We start from the raw sequence: 21438 nt of genomic DNA on the forward strand, positions 1-21438 counted from the left end.
GTAATTTCAGTTGAATTGTCATTTTATTATATTGACTCAGCCTACCCATGAGCAACGGATGCTTTAATACCTACTGAGATCTGACTTTACTTGTGTCAAAAGTGTTTTGTCAATGTGTTCATATAGTCCTTGGTTTTCTTCTGACAGGTAGAATCCCAGATACGTTACAGTGAATACTGTAGCTTTCAGTGGGAGAAGGTAGAGAAGTAGGAACTCAAAGTTTGAGGAACGTATTTTGTAGAATTGTTTTTGCATACAACTGGGAAAAAGGAAATAAAGGGAATATAATGGAGTACAGAAATTTATCTTGCCCTGCAAGACAAGGGAGAGGACAGGGACAAGGGAATGTAGGGGTATGATAAAAGGGAGGGTATATTGAGTGAAGGGGTAATGAGGATGTTCAGTGTTTTGGGGTGGGGTTGGGGAGACATGGGGAGTAAATTTGGAACTCAAAATTTTGTGGAAATAAATGTTGAAAACTAAAAATAAATAAACACTTGAAATCAATGAATGAATCAATGAATGAATAAAAGCTGTAGCTTACCTGACCCTGAGGTGGCTGTTGTGAGAAAGCAGAGGCCAGGTGAAATCATTCCAGATTACCCAGGAGTTACCAGAGAGCTAGCTGCCTTAAGTGTGTGGGAGGAGTGGTCTGGCCACAGAAGATCTCCTCTGTCGAACTAGAGCATAGGAACACTCGGTGGTTGGTGAACGTGTCTGCACTACTGTCTTCCCTAGTCCCCTGGGATGCTGAGGCATGTATAGATTCCTGGTGTTGGTTTGCGGACTCCAACGCACTGGGGTTTCACATTTCTTCCTTGTTCGCTGAAGTTCTTGATGATTTCTTAGAAGATATTGTCCTGGTCCTTTTTTGCACCATGCCTTTCTGTTAGACCAAGAATTCTTTCATTTTTTCTCCTGGATATATTTTCCAGGTTAGTTCCAGAACACCTACAGTACTGGTCCCCTTCAGCCTCAGCAAGAGGGACCACCCAGCCCTTTGAGATTTTCCTAACCTCACAGGCTAAGAGACTGTTTTCGACTTCGACTGATCCCACTGTTCCAGAATTTCTCCTGGGGAATTATTTTAAGGGTTTTTCAAAGATCAACAAGAGGAAGGGGACAGCATTGAACAATCACTCCTGCATCTTGGCTCCCAGAAGTTCAAGTAGATAACTTACAGACTTTGGATCTGTGGGCTGAGAGTCACAGGAGTGACTGCTGCTGTTACCAAGGGTCCTGTACATCTCTCTCCCTCACTTACACAAGACTCCTTTTCTGCGCTGATATATTGGAGAATTCGCATACCTTCTTCAGTTTCAGTCCAGCCAGGTGCTCCACTATGGTGTGTTCTGTGCTGATGCAGCATGTGCACTCCACACTCCACCAGCCCCATATTAGAGACTCTTCCCATCGAAATTCCAGACCGTCCTAGGTTGGAAATCTGCCACACTCTATCTCACAGTGGATTCTGCCACTCTCAGATTGATTCAGGGTAATTGTAACAGGGCAGCAGAGTCAAGATATTAGAGTGAAAGGAACGACTCACGTAAGCTCTTGGCAAAACTCCTTCGGATACCTCTGAAGGCAGAATCTGTCCAAATTTTGGAGGTGTGTGATCCAGGGAGAGACAGACTGTGGTGGATTCAGAGCCCAGGACAGACTGGAAGGTTCACAGGAAGGATCGGTTCTGCGGGGGTCAACCCACAGCGCACAGTGCAGTGTGGCCAGCACAGTGGAGTGGAGGGGCCCCGGGAAACCTGATAGCAGCAGGCAGAATGGACAGAGCTGCAGCCATGTTTGGGAGGCCATCAAAGCCAAGCCAGTGAGAGCTACTGAGTGCCAGATATCAGCAAAGCAGCTCCTGAGACTTTCAGTCCTCAGATCAAACAAGGTGAACCTACTTGAACTCCTGGGAGCCAGGATGGCAGAGTGATCAGTAAGTGCTTTCTCCTCCCACCCTGATGACTGTGAAAGAACCATAAAATATTTCCCCATAAAAATCCTGAGTCAGCAGGAACAGCAAAGGGGGCAAATAGTCTCCCAACAGCTGAGGCTAGGAATATAGCTAAAGGGGATTTCTCCTACTGTGGCAGAGGCAAACCAGAAGGTCAGAGGACCCAGGGCAGAGAAAAGTTGCACTGGGACCCAGCCGAGCCTCAGCACCGTGAGAGAGGCCCCAGAAGGGGTGGGAACTCAGACTAGCATCTAGGAGTGTCTTAGCACTCCAGGAGAAAACGGGAAGACAATAGGGCAGCTGTGATCACCATCCCCTGAGCTTACTTTTGCCTCAGTGCAACAGAGGAGATAGCCTGTGACCAGATCACACCTCCCCCACACTTAAGGAGCTAACCTCAGGGAAGGGGGAAGAAACAGGAGGGAAGATAAAAGGGAGGAAAGAAGTAGTAAGGGTAAAGGAGAGTAAAAGGGAGTGGGGTCAAAAGAAGGAAGGGAAGGCTGCAGGAGGAGGTGGTGAAAAATCAAATTTATTCAGATTCTCCTTTTAGAGATATCTGAAGGAATTTCTGGTACAGCATAGGTGAGTACATGCTCTCCGTCTCCCATCTTGCACAACAGCCCCCTCAGTTTCTATTAAAAAGCAACAATCATCCAAACTACTTGGTACTAGCTAAGACATAGTTGGTTAGGCATAGGTTAGGTACACAAGACACATTAATCAATGCTTATAGGATCCTATTGTTTGAGAAACCCAAGGATTCCAGCTTCTGGGATACAAACTCACTGTGTGCCAAACCTGCTGGGAAAACTTGAAAATAGCATGGCAGAAACTGGGCATAGACCAATGCCTGACAGTATATGCCCCCCAAAAAAGTCCAAATGGTTCACGATCAAGCTATAAAGGCTGATACTATATAAAAATATCAGGGAGCAAGGAATAGATTATTTGTCAATTGAAGGAGAATGGAGACATTTATGTCCAAATAAGAGATAGAGAATATTATGAAATGCAAAATGCATAATGTTGATTACACTACATTGAAAAAATTTTGCACAAACGTAGCCAATGCACCCAAATTAGGAGGGAAGCAAAAAACTGGGATTCTTATGAATTTTGCCTGGAGAAAGGCCTCATTTCTAAAATATATAGAAAACTGATTCAAAGTTGAGAAGAATACAAGGCCTTCCCCAATTGATACACATTGAAACGATATGAACAGGTACTTTTTAGAGGAAGTAATTAACGTTATGTATGGTGACAGGAAAAATGCCCTAAATCATTCTTGGTTAGAGAGATGAGAATCAAAACAATACGCAGTTAACTCTCCGTTGATGCACTAAGATGTTAGCAATCAGCAGCAGGAACTCATATATGTCGGACCAGTGTTCTCCAGTACACAAAATGGAAGGAAAAATACATCTGAAAGTAAGCTTGTCTTCTTTTTTAATTAAAAATGACAACTAGTTTAGCAATTGTATCTGAATAAGAAGTAAACCTGTCTTATCTATTATTTCTTAAATAGAAATTACATTATAATGTTCAACGATAGGTAATTAAAGTGTTCTAGCCAATTTAGTGGTCTCTAGAATTCCTGCAACAACTAACAATTTGAGGGACACTCTTAAAAATATAGTGAAATAAACGTTTTTAATAAAGGATTGTACAAACATATTTTCATACATATACACCTGGTGCATATTAAAACATGACAACATATTTTCGAAGTCAAGATTTTTTCACATTTGTATATTTAATGGAAAAGCAGTAAACATTGTCAAACATAGTTCATTTGATACATAAACATTATTTCTTCCTCTAAGCGTATTTCTGGATGTTGATTCATCTTTGACATTCTCAAGGATTTTTCAGTCTGTTGTCTATTGGAGAAGTCCGTCAAGGTTTGTAATCAAAGTTTATCAGTAGCTGCTGGGAAAGGAACGAAGGAAAATCAATTGACCTTATATATATGTATGTTCATATGTGTGTATATATACACATACCACATATATGTATGTGTGTAATTCTTTACTTTTCCTTGGGACAAAGGATTCATTATATGAAGGAATTCTGTGTGTGAGAAGCATGAAAATTGTCACTGGTACAACTGAGCCTAAGAGTGTCCTGAGCCCTTTGAAGTGAAGGAAGTTGGTCATGGTGTCATAGGCAGCATGTATCTTATCATAGGGATGAGTTGAACTCAAGCTCTTGGGGAAGTCATCTACCCTACAAGGTGTTTTAAAGTTCAAACACAATGCTTTCAATGTTTCAAGTGCTATAATAAAGTTCATCTTCTTATTACACTTAAGATGTGTGTTGCCTTGATTTCAGCCAATTGTTACTATGATCTTCTTTTAAATTTTTGCTGTAGAAAACACTATATAAATAACAATCAGGATGGTGTTCATGAAAACCTCTTTACTTATGCTCATGTTGAACTTTACTTTCTACTTAAGTATGCTGGTGTTTGCTTTTGAGTTCACCACACAATCAATCATGCCAATAATTTGATTTGCCTGTTTCAATAAAATAAAAACCACAATAGCAGTTAGCGGCAACTTCTTTGTATCTTTTGGTTAAACTGATAACCAGGGCGTCAATAAAAATTTTGCTTTGATTTTCAGTACTGTTGGTCATGGGACAAAGAGTGTCCATTGAGATTCTAACAATTATATTGATATTTGTAAACTGTTTTTCAATCCTGTCATTCTTAGTACCGTTTGCCCCCTGTCTCCTCACCCTTATGAAATCATCGTAGAATCACAGGATTAAACAGAACAATAGACTCTCAGCATTGAATATGACTTCAATAGCTTTCTAATCCAGACAGTCCTTAATCCTCTATCATCCTGAGGGCATTCGCCCAATGTGACTCATTTCTCATTTGAAGATCAGAAGGTGCTACCGAGAACTCAGCACTATTCTTCCTTCTGTTTCATGGGATATGGTGGCCAAAGATTCATTACTTACTGACCAGGCTTCAGCATCTGAGTCTCTCTTTAATTGACCAGGCTTCTCTTCTGAAAACAGACACAAGAGGGCTTGTGCCACCTTTCTAGCTTATTGGAAAGAAGCTGCTAAATCTTGCACTTCATCTGCAAAGAAGAGTCCCTGGTTGCATCAACGTGATGAAGAAGAGGGATGTGGAAATGAAACAGCACCTCTGTGGAAGTTTTCCACCATATTTAAAAATCAGGTATAGTATCTAAATATAACATTTTATTTGTGAGCTGTTAGAACATACCTTCATTGAGTTCCCTGGTTATATTTTCTTCCAACTCCTGTCACATCTGAAGTCAAATGACAAACCAAGTCAGACCAGTGAGGTAAATGAGGAAAAAGGAAGTCAAGATAATACACAGAACTCAAAAATTCATATAAAGAATATAGACATCCAAAGAAATGACTAATAAAATTAAGACCTCAGTATATTTGATTTTAGAATTTCAACAGAAAAGCTACTGACGTAATAAATTAATATTATTATGAACACAATCATGAATTTCTCACGATTAAATGCAAAGAGACATGTGAACATTTTTTAGCACAGTAGTCATGTCTCAGGTTGGGAATACAATTTTCTTCTGTGTTGAGCAAATTGTGCCCTCTTTATTTTCATTGGATCAATATAACATTTTTTTTTAAAAATAAAATCAGTTTCATATCCTGTGCTTCAAAATAGTTAATTTCAAACATTAAAATTGTCTTCATTAAGCTTCATTCTAAACACAAAATGACCCGTAAGAGGTCCTTAACAGAGAAGAAAATTCCTGGAAATGATGAAATACAATACATTATCGCCAAGGAAGGGCAGAGAGTACTAAATGAAAGCAGCTCCTCCATTGTCTGTTACATTCGAATTATTTCTTTATTCAGGCAGACACTGACTTCATTTGAGATTCAAAATACATGCATTCTCCTTGTGCAGATTTTAGAAACCACGCTAAGATAAATTCTATTTCCATCTTTAAGTTATAAAGAAGGAAGGAAAGATTGTTTCCTCATTCATTACTTCAATTCTTAAAACCCCTTCATAGATACAGGAAGAGAAGATGAAATGGGAAATCACTGTTGATAACGATTAAAGTGGTATAGTTTCCCTTTCAGGAGACAAATGAAATAGTTTGAATAGTATAGACAGATATGAGGTCACTCTTACAACATACACATACACCATTATTTGGACATTTGGTTTGTATTGAGTGTGACCTGGTGTGGAGTATGCCGACTTCTCATGTACTATAATTTTGTGCCTCCAATCTTATGGCCAGTATCGTAATTAGTTTTTCTGTTCTGTATTCTGCAAATGTGAAGTTCAAAATGGGTTTGTGGGAATTATTTCGTGTTTACTTAAGTAATGATAATGTCTGTTGCCTACGCAAGAGTCGAGAATGCCCTTCGGGCTGAACGTAAGGTTAATGTAAGGTTAATGAATCATGGGGGAAGAATTCAAGACCTCCCCATCCATTAATGGGCCTCAGACATGTTTTGCTAATTTCTAACGAGGCACAGAGTCACAATAGTCTTGCCCTTCAGCCCTGAAAAGAGTATCTACGCTCTGAGGTGAGGGTTTATTTTGGGGCTTAGTATTTGGAATCTTAATAATCACTCTGAAGGCAGGAGTGTCCATACTCTGACTACTTCTTAAAGAGGCCTATTCAATGAATGAGCATTGAGTCCCCCTAAGGGAATACCTGTATAGCCATTGGCCTAAAAGTGCCAAGGTCTCCCATTGCATCTGTGGTCATCTCCAGGCTTCCTGAGGAATATCACTTCACTAGATTCAGATGGCTCTGGGGACGAAGTGATTCTATTGATGTTTCACAGCCCTCCCTCACTCAGAACAAATTCAAGTGTCATCAATTCTTTGATGGGAAGGTGTTCTTCGGGGATGAAGAAGAAACACATGTATGTGTCCATGGAGAAAAATATTCATAGCAGCTCTCTTTGTGGTGGCCCAAAACTGGAAATCAAGGCGATGACCATCAATTGGGGAACAGCTGTATAAACTGTGGTATTTAACGGTAATGGAATGTTAATGTACTATAAGAAATGATGAAGAGGAAGACTTTGAGAGACCTGGAAAAACTTGTATGAAATGATGCTGAGTGAAAGGAGCAGAACCAGAAATCCTTTTCGCACAGCACCAACCACAGTGTGTGAGAAATGTTTCTAGTGGACGTAGTCCTTCGTTGCAATGCAAGGACTTAAAAAATTCAGAATGGTCTCTTAAGGTAAAACGCCTTTCACATGCAGACAAAGAACTACGAAATTGGATCACAGAATGAAGGAGAATATTTTCTTTTGTATTATGTTTTCTTTTGTTTGATGATTTCTCCCATTCGTTTTAATTCTTCTAAGGAACACGAATAAGATGTAAATGAATTGAGTACGAATGTATGTATAGAACCCATATGAAATTGTATGTTTTCTCATGGAGGGCGGGTGCAGAGAGGAGGACGGAGAGGAAGGGATGAGAAAAAAATCTAAGATATATGGAAGTGATTGTAGAACACTGGAAACACATAAAATAATAATTAAAAAAGAAAAACATGTTATTCCATCTTCTATCTCCAAGATGTTCCAAAGACTTTCTCCCATGCCAGGCATATAATCCCACCTTCCCTGGGTCTTTCAGAATTCCCAGTATCTTTTGAAAGCTCAGTTCAAGTGCGTCCAAGTCCTATTTTAATTCCGAGTTCATTTGCCCACCGTGTAAAACAAATGACCTTGTAGGTAGTGTGTATATGCTTCGTACTTACTTAGATAAAAGCATAAATGGCTTTTAGTCCTTTTCAACGACATCCCTCCTTCCACGCAGTGGAGATGGTATTGAGACAATCATAGTTTAAGTCATTTTATGAATATTAACTTAACCGTTGGTAATTTCAGTGTAGGATGACTGAGAAATTGCTCTGTTATTGCAAAAAATCCTTAACACCCTTAATGAAGTCACCACAATAAGGGAGAAGACAAAATAAAATTCTAGTGAAACTGAAAGATAGCTTAGAGGGATCGATCATTGTTGGTTTCACTACGTGCTCCAAAGCAACAAGATCCATCTTTCCACATAATTGGCCATCACATACAGCAATGATTACGACAAGTCTTTATAAAAAGACCACCATGAAGATAATTGTTACCTCCATGCCAATAATGTGTTGAATAGAGCAAAGAAGAGACCTTCTGTGAGAAATAAAGAGGTATTTATTCAAATCGTAACTTCTTTTGATGTTTAGTGACTTCAGAAGAAAGATGGAAGAAAAGGGGATTCTAGAAGGTATGCTGAAAAACATAACTCACGTTTGAGAAATGAAAGAGAACAAAGGCTTTTACGATGATTTAGAATATTTCTCTGTCTGCATGTCTCTTCTGATGATTTTTTTCCAGAAGAATTTGAAGGTAACTACCCAAAGCAAAACAAAACGACACACAAAGAAGAAATGAAATTGGTTATTATGAGAAAAGAAAAGATTGATTCCTGGAAATGACATCACAATCAGCTGACTACAGTCTGAATATAGACTAGTTTGTTTTTTTTTTTTAATGGCAAAAATAAACTTCTATTCATAAGGGAATTATATGGTGATATAGATACCCCAGCATCTATGGTGGTCCAAGCCATGAACAGAGAGCAAGTAAGACCATTGAGTAATATTGAGTACACACATATTCATAGATATAGTTGCAGAGAACAGAAGGGTGAAACAAATTGTTGATTAAGGAGCTGCAGAAGTAAGAACACATGTATAGATCTTACGCCACACGATTCAATGAAATAAAATGAAGTGAAGGTGAGCTGATTGGCAAAGGGAAGGAGTAATTATAATTCCTATCTATGTACAAGTGAAACAAAGTGGTCAACTATGGCTTAATAAGGAGACTTTCTCATGAAAAGTTTTCCTAAAAATTGCAAAACTATCTGTTTTCAAAATGAACGTTTTAATTAAAACTTCACAATGAAGACATGTTTATTAACTTTTATTCATGTTTCCTTATCATATCTAAATCACTCAGAAGATTACAAGCCATTGACCCAAAATGCTTAATCATTTCATCTTCCCTGAGTGATTAACACATTCAATACATATATTTTTAAGGCATTTTAGTAGTGTCTTTAAAAAAAATGAAACATTTGCTGTATTGAATGTTGACTGCATTACATTTATCATGTTGGCTCTGGGAGGTCCTTAGAATTAGGCACGTTTTATAAAGGGAGAGAAAGATGCCATAGATATGCAATACCTTTTAAGTTTCTAATCTTAGTTGAAGAAAATACGCATACAAATAGAAACTAATAACTAAATTAGGACGTAATTCTTTATATTATATGTGATGACTTTGCCAAAGATTTCTCTACAGTATTGAATAAAAAAGATGTGTTGATATGGGTATGGCTTTTTGTGTTTATATAGATGTTGAAGACGTTCTAAAAAAAAGCAGAAGGATCACAGAAAGACTGTGTTTTAAGTGTTAAGATGCCAGTACCATGGGAAAACAATCAGAGGAGATAAAACCCATGTTTAAGAACTGGTTAATGAGGAAACAGAATTCATTTTAAGGAATATGAGCGGCACTAGTCACGGGTACATAAAATGTGTTCATTTATGTATGGCTACAACTGAGGACGTAACAGATGGCATAGGATAGTTGATCCATAAAAACATAAGTACATTTGCATGCATAAAATTTAAGTATCTGGCAATTGCTCTTCCAGTAGAGGTGTTACCTCCGCAAATTTGCATGGAGTGTTTCTTGTGTTAAGAAGAACACCACTGGATTAATCCCATCCACTGTAATCTCCAATTGTAGTGATCTCTCCCTTTTATAAATACTTATGTGTATATCATTCCCTCAATAGTTGTTTATGTGTTATCTTATATTAAAAATGAAATTCCTCTATTTTGCATTGGCTTCCTATTGAGGCTGCAGATTCTTCAAGGAGAAAGGGCATGTCTTACACAAAACCTTTGCAACCTACTGAGGACCTACTATAGTGCAATTAGCATAATTAACATGCACTAGTTGATGATGTAAGTTTTGAACAAGGAAGAAACTGTAATTTGACTGAAAGCTGACATACTGAAAACTTGCATGCTCTGAGACATTAGACGAAAAAGGGTGCCAGTTTTCCCTGATCACAAATAAAATGAGGTAATTTGTACTGCCAAAGATGGACTCCAACTTATTGCTTCCTTGCTTTACCTTCGAGGGCTCGGTCCACACCTAGTTTTTTGACTGCAGCCTGAAGCCAAAAGCTTTGGAAGGTTATTATTTCCATCAGTGTGCTCCTAAAAGGAGGGAAATGAAGACAATGAGTGATAGGGGAGTTAAATGGAAAACAAAGCTTATTTCTTTGCTATACTGATTTCTGAAACTTAGAAAAATTTCTGAAACATGAAAATGCAAAAGAAAAAAGTTTCCATAGGAATGAGACTGGCCCTCACAATAATTTCTTAGTTAAGACAAGTAAACTGAAATGAACAAGGTGAAGAGAACACTTTTTTAAAATTAGGAAGTGCTTATGAAAATGTGGGAGGCCGTGATTAGTTTTACATAATTGGGAATGGTCAGTCACTATGTTTTTGGAGCAGAGACAGTAGCATTTATTAAGTGTCTAATATATGCCTAAAATAAAGGCCACAAAGCTAAGAGATTTACAATTATTATCTCTTTTGATTCTTACACCAATCCTGGGAAACAGCTGTTGTTATTATCCCCCAAATGAGAAAGATTAAATGACTTGTATCACACAGATAGCATCTGAGGCAACATTTGATATCAGATCTTTCTAACCCCAGGCTCAACTTTCTATCCATAATTCCTTCAAAGTACCTCTAAGTGGAAAAGAATCTCATCCTCAAAAATTCTGTTTTTGACCACATTGGCTTAAATTTCACTTACTTTATCACGTATGATGGATACTAGGCTGAAAATGTGTTTTGAAGAACATCGCTATTATCCACTTCCATACTTTTTTGGTTGGCATAATGATGAATAGCATACATAATTACATACAAATATGGGAAAGCAACCGAGAATGGAGAAATCTACTTGATGGTAATAAAGTGAACTCTTTAGGAAAATTTGACTGCAATGTTATTCTACGCTTAACTTTGCCTTCATTGTAACAATTTCCAAAAATAATAATAGTAACGATACAATAATTATATATGGAATATGTATTTTGCCATTGAGGGCTCTGGGAAATTGAAAATTTGTTTAAAAAAATCAGACTAGAAAAACTCAAAGTGCTTTAGTCCAAATGTCACCTTGCAACAATTTTAATTTTAGCTTAACTTTCAACTCATGGCAAAATCCACAAATAAATCTTTCGTTTTCTTCTTCTTGTTCTTGTTCTTCTACTGCTAGTACTACTGCTAATACTCGTACTCCTGCTACTAGAATTACTGCTACCACTACTATCACAACTACTCGTACTACTTTTACTACTACAATAATAAAATTACTTCTACTGCTAACATGCTGTGAAAAGGAATTCTTTCAAAAATGACAAAGTATAAGTAATCCCTGTCTTGTAGGAACATTTTTCTAGTTGAGTTACAAAGACTTAGAAAAAAGAAATGATAGTTTGATAACAGATGTGAACACCATAATGAATATACACTTAAATCCTAAATTATGTGCTATCTGATGACACGTGGAATTCAGAAGATTAAGAAGTCAAGACAGGTGAAAAGTCCAAAAAGGAGCCTGGGAAAACATTCAGTCAAAAGTCTCTTGAAGTTGAAGAGTAGAGTAGGAGGAGTTGTTGTAGTAGTGGTAGCGGTAGTAGTGGTAGTAGTAGTAGCAGCAACAGTAGTACTAGTAGTACTAGTAGTAGGGGTAGCATTGGCAGTAGCATTAGTATTAGTAGTAGTAGTTTTCAGAACGTTTATAATATTGGTGAAAAAAGAGAAACATCATACTGAATATACTTTTCATTAATCAGGGACAAATTATTAATTGCGTAATTTGATTTTAGTTTTATTTTTTTGCTTCTGTAGTTTTTTCTGATCTTCATTATCAATTCGATAAAATGATGTGACTTGCTGTGAAACTACTGTCTGCAATTGATATTTGAGGGAAAGACGAAATTTTGTTGCAGGTATCTGACTTTAGCCTGATAGAAATATGTCGAAATAATTTCTATTACTGATTTCATAAATCAAGATTATCTTCCAGAGTCTGCAATTTTGGACACTGTGCAAGAATAAGTGTCAAAGCAATAAAAAAAAATGGAGATAAATGAAAAAATTCTAGGGAAGCACAATTAAAAAATAAGATCAGTAACACCCAAAAGTTAATGCTACATGCATAAACATAATCCTTTTGAACAGAATTACTGTCCTCAGTTTTACAGAAAAGTGGTGGTTCGTGTTTGGAATTTCACTAAAAATATGATACAATCTTTAGTGTTTCAAAAATTAGTTCAGAGCAGTCTGAGTTGCAACTACTCGGATTGTTCAGCATGGTTACATTCTTGTAAAACATGTAATGGTAATATGCTCTAGTATCTCAAAAGAGATGTCTGATTTGAATTGTGATATTATTCCTAGCATGACATTGTAGACTTTTTCTTAAGTTTTAGCACTTCAAATAATTTATTCCATTACAGTATTAAAATGGAACATTAGGAATATTGTTAGAACAATAAATTTATCAGTACTTCTGCATTAATGATTTCCCCTATCAATATTTATTGTCAAAATTTCATGCGGTACATAATTTCTTTCAGCAAAGTGAGCCATCTAGCCTAAAAGATGATTTTAAAATTTTATTTGTATAATTTCATTTTTTATTTTATTTTTTATTTAAGATTATTGTCATTTCTTTATTTAATTACGCTTATTTTATTCCACTAATTTATTACATTCATATTAACTTAGAGACTATTATGTCATTATTTTCTTATCATATGTCATATTATTGGTTCTCATGCTCCTTTCTTACATAGCAGAATTTTTACAATAAAGTTAAAATTGTCTACCTGCTGAAAATTCAAATTCCTCAATTATTTTGATCAAAATTACTTTAACTTCCATTTCTGAAAGTTAAATGCTTATCAGATACATTATTTAAAGATCTACCTCTGCTCAGCTTTCTCATTTTCATATTTACATGTTTGCTTTTTAAATTGGTTACATTCACTGATTTAACAATTTTTTTCTCTCTTCTATCACAAGAACTTCCTTTTTAGTATCAGCATAAACTCTATTGAAGAGATCAAGAAACTGTACCTGGGCAAGACTCAATAGCTTTTCTTGAAGGATGACTGTCTTTTGGGTGTCTTCATGCTGTAGCTGAAGGAACATATTTGAACACTGAATTTGGGCACGTATTTCTTGGATAAGGTCGTTTTTGACAAGATGTATTTTTGCGTATTTTTTCCCAATTTATTTATTTATTTTTAATCTTCAACATGCATTTCCACAAGATTGTGAGTTTTAAATTTTCTCCCCACCTCTCCCCTCCCCCACCCCAAAACAGTGTACATTCTCATGACCCCTTCCCCCAGTCTCCCCTCCCTTGTATCACACCCCTTCCTTCCCATATCTCTATATTCTCTCTTTTCCAGTAGGGCAAGATACATTTCTATACCCCATACAGTTTTCTACACCCCATTACCTGCATTTCTTATTTCCCAGTTATGTGAAAAAACAATTCACAAGAGTCATTTCTAAAACTCCTCAAAACTGATTGTTTGTAATTACTTCCTCCTCCCATTTACCCTCCCTTCTGTCATCTCCCAAACCCTACTTATCCCTTTCCCCCGTACTTTCCTGTAGTGTAAGATAAATTTTCATGCCAAATTGAGTTTGCATGTTCTTCCCTCTTTATATCAAACGTGATGAGAGCAAGCTTCACTTTTTTCCTCTCACCTCTGCCTTACCTTAATTTTATTTATTTAGATATCATCCCTTCCTATTTAAGTCAATCTCTGCCCTCTCTCCCTCTCTCTCTCCCTCTCTCTCTCTCTCTCTTTCTCTCTCTCTCTCTCTCTCTCTCTCTCTCTCTCTCTCTCTCTCCATATATACATATATATTTACTTATGTGTGTGTGTGTATGTGTGTGTATAATCCCTTCCACTACCTAAATACTGAGAAGAGTTTCAAGAGTTACAAATATTATCATTCCGTGTAAGAATGTAAATATTTCAGGTTAGTATATAACTTATGATTTCTCTTCACTGTTTACCTTTTTATACTTCTCTTGATTCTTGTGTTTGAAAGTCTAATTTTCTATTCAGCTCTGGTCTTTTCGTCAAGAATGCTTGAAAGTCCTCGATTTCATTGAATGACCATTTTTTTCTCTTAAAGTGTTATATTCAGTTTCACTTCCTAGGTGATCTTTCAGTTTAGTCCTATTTTCTTTGACATCTGCAATATCATATTGCAAGCACCTTGATCCCGTAATGTAGAAGCTTCCAGATCCTGTGTTGTCCCCATTGTATTGCTGCAATACTCAAATTGATTCTTTCTGGCTGCTTGAAATATTTTCTCTTTGACCTGGGATCTCTGGAATTTGCCTACAATATTCCTAGGTGGGTTTTTTTTTCAAGTCACTTTCAGGAAGTGATTGGTGGATTCCTTCAGTATTTATTTTGCCCACTGGTTCCAGAATATCAGGGCAAGTTTCCTTGATAATTTCATGAAAGATGATGTCTAGGCTCTATTTTTGATCATGGCTTTCAGGTAGTTCCTTAATTTTTAAGTTGTCTCTCCTGGACCTGTTTTCCAGGTCAGTTGATTTTCCAGTGAGATATTTCACATTATCTTCTTTACTTTTCATTGTTTTGGTGGTGTTTTGTAATTTTTTGGTTTCTCATTAAGTCAATAGCTTCCATCTGCTCCTTTCTGATTTTTCAAGGACTATTTTCTTCAGTGAGATTTGGAACCTCCTTTTCCATTTCACTAATTGTGCTCTTTAAAGCATTCTTCTCCTCATTGGCTTTTTGGGCTTCTTTAGCCATTTGAGGTAGTCTATTTTTAAAGGTGCTAAATTTTTCAGTATTTTTTTGGTTGTCTTTTCGCAAGCTGTTGACTCGTTTTTCATGATGTTCTTGCATTACGCTCATAACACTTCCCAATTTTCCTCCACCTCTCTTAGCTGATTTTGAAAATCATTTTTGACCTCTTATATGGCCTGAGACCACTGCATATGTATTTTAGAGGTTTAGGATGTAGAAGACTTGACTTCCCTTGATGGTATGTATTGTTCTTCCTCATCCAAAGAATGGAAGAAATACCCGTTCGCAAAGAAAATAGTCTTTTATACTCATGGTTTTTCCCTTGTTTGAACTTTTCCCCAGCCAGTTTCTTGACTTTTGAATCCTTTTTCAAGAGGAGGGTCTACTCTGGTTACATGTAAGTTCTCAGTTCCTGCGAGGTGGCAAAAATAAGGGGGAGGGATTGATTCCTCTCCTGGCCTCTGGTCTGGTCAGTGAGCAGTATTCCCTCTACAGAGACTCCACTAGCTCCATCACACCAGCTACCATTCCTTCTAACCCCAAGGTCCCCACTCAGGATTGAGATCCACATCAGTTTCTCAGTTCACCCAGGGGTTTAGGCCAGGGCTCCAACAATGGAAGATGCAGCTGCCTGGGTCCTGCACCTAGACTGCTGCATTCCTTTCTCACCCAAATGAAAGAGCTTTCTCACTGACCTTTGAAGCTGTCTTTGGCATTTGTGAGTTGAGGAATATGGGACCTGCAGCTGCTGCTGGTGCTTTCTTGAGGCTTGCTCCAGTCTTGTCCCTGTCACTGTGCTACCTATTCTGTTGTTCACTCTGCACAGCATGACAGACCTTTTCTGTGGACTTCAAGGCTACTCAGGGCTGGAAATCTCTTTCAATCTTACATTTTGTGGCTTGTGCTGCTCTCGAGTTTGTTTAGATTTAATTTTTACACGTATCTAATGGGCTGTGGGAGGAGAGTGCTAGAGGTGCATGCTTCTACTCCAGCATCTTGACCATGCCCCTTTGACAACGCATTTGATCGGTTCATCCTTTTCCTGCTCAATTGTGTTTTCAAATTCCTTTTGCCTTCTGTTTTGCATGGTGTAATTCTCTCTGTATGCTTTCTCAAATGAATGTCTTTTTTCTGAGGGAATCATGTACATGGTACACCTCTTTTTCTAACCTAGTGGTTATGTTCACCTTTAGAGAGCTCTTAACAAAGGGAACCACGGTTTTCTCTTAGGCTAGAAAAGTCATGACTTAGTTTGTGTTGTAAACGAAGCTATTCTTCACGTTGTCCCTGAAAGGAATGTTCAAGAGCTCTCTCTGATGTCCCATTTGGCTCATGAGCATGAAGAGCAAAAATCAGAAGGGAACAGTATGATGCAATTTCTTTCTCTAGACTGCTGTCCTTCCCTTTGCATTGTTTAATTTAGAGTTCAGCACTGCATTCCCAGTTGTCAGAACTTTTATTTTTTCCACCCTAGTGGAATATGAATTTAATTAATGCTTCTTTATTCAGTTGTAATTCCTTTTGAAGTTCATCATTCTTTGCTTTTAAAACTTCAATGTCTTCTACATATTGATTTTATTTTTCCTGATCCTTAATTGTTTCTGCATCTACATCCACTTTGAACATGGGAAATTCATCCTGTATGATTCCATTTTTATCCAAAAGATATTTTTCTTTTTCATTCCTAACAGGAACCCAAACATAATAAACAGAAAATATGTTAGTGAAAATAAATTCATGAATTGTGAGTTTTGCTTAGAAATTCAAAATCAACCCCAGGAGGCCAAGAAGGATAGTGTTTTCAGTAAACTGAGGAAGTTTCATCTATTTCACATTTCTGTCAGACTCAATTTTCCTAAAGAACAGGTCTTAATAGTGCTTCATCAGTCAGAAAATATGGACTGCAATTTTCAGCCCACAAAGCTGTCTGCTTTCGGTATATTTGATTTCTTTTGCACTATCCATTCTATCCCACACGGATTAGTCACGATGTTACAATAAAAATAGCAAAACCTAATTATTTATGTGGGCCTTCTACGGTTTTTCAAAAGTACTTTCAAAACATCATGTCACCTAAAACTTTGATGAACCTTTTGAGAGACATATTTGTAGTCATCCTCCCCATTTTGCTGATGAGGATTTATGAATGAAGTATCCCACACCAGAGACAACATTTTTTAGGCTTGCTTACCATGAGGAACCAGATGATAGTCACAGTCACTATGAAGTGACATGCCTTTAGCGACCCTTTATTATTGTGATAAGTTGATGGAGATCTCACATTTTCAAACTTTTTATTAAGCAATCGTCTCTGTTTTCATCAACTGTTAATTATCTCTGGGACATTACCAGTCTATGAGAGACTTATACAAGTTCACATACTTGAAGGTGGGAGGGAAAGATTGGGATAGAAAGCAAGGCAAATGGACCTGGCAGTACAAATCACACCTTCCTGTTGGATGCAACAAATACTCCATAAAGAGAACAGTTCTGGTCTTTCAAGGAACAGGTGTGCCACCTACACAGAGAGATGGAAAAGGGACACTAACCTGAACGTGAATCCCTGCTATCAGAAGAGCTCGAGTTGCTGCTGCTGCTACCCCAGCCTGAGGAGCTGCTGCCACCGCCGTCACTGCTGCTGCTCTTCTGGCTCAACCTTGTGCCCCGCACCCCCCTGCCCCCCGCATGGCCTTGGACACTTGTGTTTTCACAGTGTGAGATTTCCTGGGTCTCTTTCCCACACCATAACGTATTTTTCTATTTCCCTCAGGATTGATGCTTTTAGTGTTTCAAAATCAATTTCTATGTCATCAGAATTAGAATTCAGTAAAGATGGCTCTCCTAACTCTGTTATATGGACGACTCACACAAGTTTATCTCTGCGGCGTTTGTTGATAGCCAAGCTTAACTGCCTTTTTTCATCATAGTTCCTAGGCTTAGCATTATCTTCCTCCTCAGATTTATTGCCAACATTTGTTCCTTGAAATGTTTGGCAGGGTATTTTTCAGCTTTTTCTGTAGTTATTTGCTTAATTTTTTTTCCTTTCACTTTCATCTTTATTGATACATTTTTTTTTGTTTCTTTCTGCTTCTCTCTTTTAGATCTTTTATTCTTTTTCTTCAGCTTTTGGTAAGGTCCTTCAGACAGAACTTGCAGGTGTTGATGAACACATTTAAGCTGCTCTTGCAGTTTTGCACTCTCTCATCAGGAGACTCTCCAAAAGAGTTGTCTTCAAAGGAAGCATCTGCTGGGGATGGAAGCTCAATTCCAGGTGGACAGTCTCGGGCGGGTAAAGGTGGGAACTTCTAAATCTTAGAGTTCTCACGAGACCCCCCAGGAAACGACTGGGAATCGAGGTGAACCGAGCTATCTCGTGTATTTCCGCCTCTTCCCGTGAGAAACGTGATGGGAGAGAGCTCTCCCCGCCCTCGACATTGTCCCGGATCTGGGCACACTATTGTTATCTAACAGCCCGGAATTCAGATGCAAACTATGCTGCTGGAGGGTTTAAGTAGGATCAGGAAAGCCTGAAAGCTCTCTTGGGCGGAGGGGCGCGGAGTGGTGAGGACAACAAGGCTCAGCTTTTCCTCTCTCTTCTCTCCCCTCCCCCTCTCTCCCCACTTATACTTCTACTTCCAATCTCTTATTCTAAGATCTTTGCCTCCTTGGGAGATTCTTCGTTCCCTCCTAAGGAAGAATTCCCCTGCACTTGTAACTAGACCCTGAAATAAAGCTCAACCCTTGTTCAACTCTGGAACATTCTTTCTCTCATACGAGCATCCGGTTTGGCCAACCGAAGACCTCGGGATAGAGGTAAGAAGACTCGGGTAGCCCTCAGGCCTCTAGGCCTGGCAAGCATCACTGCTACTTTCTCTACAGAATGCTTTGGTGACATCCTTTTCTATATAGCACATAGACATTCTTGCAATGGGTTCATCTGTGATCTTGGAAACTGAATCTCAAAAACATCTGAAGTGTTGTTGCCATCACTACCACCTCAAGATCTGGTGGGTTATACTTGCAGCAATTCATAAACGTTAACTGAACATCTGCAGCAAATTCACGTGCATCCTTACATTTCTGGTTATACCTTTTTCTTTAGTTGTGCCAAGGTCCATTGGATTTTTGACAACATCATTGTACTTATGGAGTCCTAGAGCAGTACTAGCAACAGGCTTATGGAAAGGTCAAGTATATGCTACTTCGTCCTTTGAAAACATTTCTTCAAGAATTTCATTACGGTATTTTAATTACTCAGTTAATTTAACATGTTCCCAACTCTATATTTTTGCTGAGAATCTGGTATGATATTCTTCACTACTTTTTCTATTACAAGTGGTATTTTAGCAGATTTGTGCTCAACCAGGCTTGATGAAGATTCACTACTTGCTGTATCTATCCACGTTATACAGGTTATAGTATCTGCTTTCCTTTTCACACCCTTTTTCACTTATGTTACAGCTTGTGTGTTATAGCTTGGTGGAGCTAGTTTAGCAATGTGCAATGCAGAAAGTAACGTCTGAGGACATAGAGGAGATGGAATCACTTGCTGTTTAGCTACCTTTTCTGATGCCTTAGGGAATGGTTTTTCTTTCATAGTGGAAACTCCTGAAGATTGTTGAGTACCTTTTCATTTTTTTTCCTTTCCACCTGCCACTAGTTGTTCTGAAGGCATTTGAGACAGTTTTTGCAGAAACAGTTTCTCTAAGACTTGTGTCATTAGAACAATGTCATCACCTGGCTTGCAAAACAATTGCAAAACAATATTTTCAAGTCTTCTATACATTCTGAGGCTTCCGCATATTATTTATGTCCCAAGAGCTTTAGGAGGCTGTGATAATCTGGGAGAGTGAGCTTGGCCGCATCCACAGTCTGCTGGAAGGGTAAAGAGAAACTGTGCTGCCATAGAGCCTTCAGGACAATCTTCTGCAATTACTGCAGTTGGTTTGTGAAGTGGACAGTCTTTCTGGCATTTATGTACTCTGGTGGAAGGGGGTTGGCAATAGCCATCTGTTGGCTTGACAGAGACATTCTGAACAGCTTTTTCCTGATGGAGTGTTGTCTTCCATGTATTTGTATCGCCACTCACCCATCGGCGTTTCTGCTCACTCGAAATGGTGACCAACCTGACTCATTTTGGAAGTAGTAGCTTCTATTTCTTTGTTCACTCATGGAGGCTTATTCAGAATTCCATCTTGCAAAGAACTGACACTCAGACTCTGCCTTTGTCTTTGAGTGTCATTTTGCTCTTCTTCAACCTGGGGAGAACAATATTGTAAAGTTTTTCATCACTTTTTTCTTCAGAATTCCGCAGAGACATTTTAACTTTAACTGGAATATAGAATGTGAAAAAGGATGGAAAAGAGATAAAAATTCTAAGAAAAGGAGGCTACTGAAAACGAAAGGGAATAAGGATATCATTTCAAAATTGTAAGGGACCCTCAACAACTATTCAGTCCAATTCATATCCATTGCTAGGTGTGTAACAGAAGTGCAGTTTAGTCTTTTAGAACTATAGATTGTGAGAGCAGAAAGGGATACTAGAGATGAGTTAGCACATCATGGAATAAATGAGGAATCAGAGGCCTGAAACAGGAAGCCATTTGTTGAAAATCATGTGGATGGCAATGGACTGAGGTAGGACTCAAAATCTGGTAAAAGTCACAGTCAGACGCAGATTTTGGACAATTTGTGTATGTACACATGCATATGTTTCTGTGTACATATATATAGAGGAACAGATATACACACATACGCATATATACATATATATGCATGTGTGTGTATAGATATATATATATAGATATATAGATATATGCATATATAATGTAGGTATTCGGCAATTGTTCTTCCAGCAGAGATACTAACTTAGCAAATTTATATGGAATATTTTTGGCGTTGGAAACCCAGTAATGGATCAACATCACCTGCGCTAATCTCCAACTATAATAATCTCTCCTTTATATAAATACTTACAGGTATAGCATTTATTTAATACTTCTTTAAATTCTACCTTGTATAATAAATGAATTTCCTCTGTTTTGTATTGGCTTCCCAGTGAGATTGAAAATTCTTCAAGGTAAGAGGCCATGTCTTACACCAAGTCTTTGTAACCTGTTCAGAATCTATCATAGTACTATTTGCATAATTAACAGTCACTGGTTGATGAAATAAGTTTTGATGAAGAAAGTAACTATCATTTCACTGAAGTCTTACGTAGTGAACATTTTCATCATCAGGAAAATTAGACAAGAAATGGTGCCACTTTCCCCTGAGTGTGAATTAAATGACCAATTTCATGTTGCCAGAGATGGAATCTAAATTGTTGCTTCCTTGCTATGCCTTCGCACGTAAGACCATATATGAAGGCAGATCTTTGTAAGTCTAGGTTCAAATCTCTATACAAAATTCCCCAATATATCTCTGAAAATTCTCACCATCCAAAGTTCTCTTTTTGACTGCTTTTACATAGATTTTGCTTAGTTTTCCACGTACGATGGATACTAGGTTG

At 37.8% G+C, this 21438-nt stretch overlaps 2 long non-coding RNA genes and 2 pseudogenes across 2 annotated transcripts; all 4 read right to left on the reverse strand.

Annotated features, from left to right (window-relative positions):
• Nucleotides 1-3588: 3588 nt before the first annotated feature.
• LOC140523391 (uncharacterized) lies at nt 3589-5249 on the reverse strand. The gene is made up of 2 exons (XR_011973378.1): nt 5202-5249; nt 3589-3886 (listed from the first exon to the last, which is right to left on the reverse strand). It is a non-coding gene; the product is annotated as an uncharacterized lncRNA (long non-coding RNA).
• A 4824-nt stretch (nt 5250-10073) lies between these two features.
• On the reverse strand, nt 10074-15161 carry LOC140523392 (uncharacterized). Its single transcript, XR_011973379.1, has 3 exons — nt 14156-15161; nt 13198-13260; nt 10074-10248 (listed from the first exon to the last, which is right to left on the reverse strand). It is a non-coding gene; the product is annotated as an uncharacterized lncRNA (long non-coding RNA).
• A 49-nt stretch (nt 15162-15210) lies between these two features.
• On the reverse strand, nt 15211-18202 carry LOC140522088 (bromodomain testis-specific protein-like; annotated as a pseudogene).
• LOC140524306 (bromodomain testis-specific protein-like) lies at nt 17476-20179 on the reverse strand (annotated as a pseudogene).
• Between the last annotated feature and the right edge of the window lie 1259 nt (nt 20180-21438).

The sequence above is a fragment of the Notamacropus eugenii genome, chromosome 2 (genome assembly GCF_028372415.1).
Source record: "Notamacropus eugenii isolate mMacEug1 chromosome 2, mMacEug1.pri_v2, whole genome shotgun sequence".
Taxonomy (NCBI): domain Eukaryota; kingdom Metazoa; phylum Chordata; class Mammalia; order Diprotodontia; family Macropodidae; genus Notamacropus; species Notamacropus eugenii.